The 2397-nt window shown below is 41.9% G+C and overlaps 1 protein-coding gene across 1 annotated transcript in view; it reads left to right on the top strand.

Moving 5' to 3' along the window:
- The window catches only part of arrb1 (arrestin, beta 1), a 9253-nt gene that overhangs the window by 6457 nt on the left and 399 nt on the right, over positions 1-2397 (top strand). The window lies entirely within an intron of this gene.

Consider the following 2397-nt stretch of genomic DNA (forward strand, 5'->3'; position numbering starts at 1 on the left):
TGAGGAGACCAGTTGTTGGAGGTTTTGGAGAACCTGAGGAGACAGTTGAAGGTTTTGGAGGACATGAGGAGACCAGTTCTTGGAAGTTTTGAGGACCTGAGGAGACCAGTTTTTGGAGGTTTTGGAGAACCTGAGGAGACAGTTGAAGGTTTTGGAGGACATGAGGAGACCAGTTGTTGGAGGTTTTGAGGATCTGAGGAGACCAGTTGTTGGAGGTTTTGGAGGACCTGAGGAGACCAGTTGTTGGAGGTTTTGGAAGACCTGAAGAGACCAGTTGTTGGATGTTTTGAAAGACCTGAGGAGACCAGTTTTTGGAGGTTTTGGAAGACCTGAAGAGACCAGTTGTTGGATGTTTTGAAAGACCTGAGGAGACCAGTTGTTGGAGATATAGGAGGACCTGAACAGATCGGTTGATGGACGTTTTGGAGGACTTGGGGGAACAAGTTTTTGGAGGAAGTCTAACAAGGTGGAGTCAGGTCCTCTGGATGTATTCTTAAGGAGGAATCCGTCCAGAGGACCTGACCCAACCTTGTTAGATTTATCTACTTGTGTTGCTGAGCAGCATAAGGACATTTTGGACCAAGAGTTTTATCATTCTGATCTGATGGAGGATTCTAGAGGCTCAACAGCCTTAGAACTTCTCTGCAGGATGGGATCAGTTGATCTAAAACCTGAAGATAATTTTCTGCATTGATGAAGTCTTTCCAGTAAGTTGCTCTTGCCAGAGGTACTAATGCACCCCCATACCACCAGAGAGGCAGGCTTTTAAACTTTGAGCTGATAACAGGCTGGATGGTCCCTTTCCTCAGTATGAAGGATTTAGTGTCTGTGGTTTTCAAACAGAACTTCAGATTTGGATCTTTCTGACCACAGAACAGTTCTTATTGTTTCAGCTTTTTGCTGCTTCTGACAATGTCTTATTCCTGGACTTTCCAACCATTACACCAAAGTTTCTCATCCGACTTCGGCTGGACTCAAATCTAATCAGCCGACCTGATCCCTCCTGTGGCTCATCGCATTGATTTCTCACAGCTCTCTGTCTTTTTACATTTGACAGATTTGTTCTGGCCTGAACTCAAATCTGCACTCAGATCTTTTGTTTCAAATCAAGATAATTGAATTGAACATTCGGACACAACAGTTCTGGAGGTTCACTGAGATTTATGGGAACTGGGAAACTTTCTGAAGCATCCCACAGACCAGTGAGTCGTAGACAAGTGAGAACCATTACAGGTCTGGTCTCAGATCAGGTGTTGGTTCACAGCTGCCTGCTTGAGCTGTTTTAATTGTAAAATGTTGGTTTGTGACTCATCAAATCTGAGTAACATCCATAAACTAAAGAAACTTCATTTTTATACAAAGTTACAGCTTGAACGATGACTTTGTTCAAATCTGCATAACAAAAATAATAAGAAGCGCTATGTGTTGTCATCATAGTATGTTCCCATACAATGGTGAAATTGGTTCACTGCATTTAGCCCATCGCACCTGGGATGCACCCAGGTGGAGAGGTGGGCAGCTATATGGGCACCCCAGGAGCAATTGGGGATTGGGTGTCTTGTTCAAAGACACCACAACATGTGGGAATGGCTGGTGATCAAGCCTAGAACTTTTGGGTCCTGAGTTGGCTGCCCTGTCTCTACCCCTTCTCGGCCCCCATCCGAGGCCCCAAATGAGTTGTTAAAGCTGAAACAGCAGAATACAAGCTAAAGGTTAAATGTAGCAAAGAAGAGTCTAAAGAAGCCAAAGGATAACTAAATGGTAAAAGGAGCAAACAACTAGCTAAATGTTGAAGTAGTAGAAGGGTAGCCAACAGCCATAAAGAGACAAAGTAGGTGAACATAGCTAAAGACTAAAAGTAACAAAAGGCTAGCCGAAATCTAAAAATAGCAAAATAATGGTTAGCTAAAAGCTAAAAAGTTGCTAAATATTAGCTAATATCAGCAAAATGCTAGATAGGTTTAGCAAAAATCCAACTAAAAAAGCTAGCTTAAAACTGAATTTATCAAAAGGATAATTTTAAAACTAAAAGTAGCCAACTAAAATTTTAAAATAGCAGAGTGTAAGTTAAAAAAATAAAAGTAGTCAAAGAAAACAAAAACAGAGCAAGTGTTCTATAGCCTATACACACATCAAGTTCTAACGCCGGCACCGTTATATCATCACTGGTTCCAGTGTTCTATGTACATACAGCAATGTCTAACACCGGCTCCATTGTTCTGGCACTGGTTCAGGTGTTCTATGTATATACGGCAAGTTCTAAAAGCGGATCTGTTGTTCCATCACTGATTCCAGTGTTCTATGTATACACGGCAAGTTCTAAAAGCAGATCTGTTGTTTCATCACTGGTTCCAGTGTTCTACGTATACACGGCAAGTTCTAACAGCAGATCTGTTG

This window comes from Nematolebias whitei, chromosome 6, assembly GCF_014905685.2.
Source record: "Nematolebias whitei isolate Nwh7 chromosome 6, NemWhi1, whole genome shotgun sequence".
NCBI classification, from domain to species: Eukaryota; Metazoa; Chordata; class Actinopteri; order Cyprinodontiformes; family Rivulidae; genus Nematolebias; species Nematolebias whitei.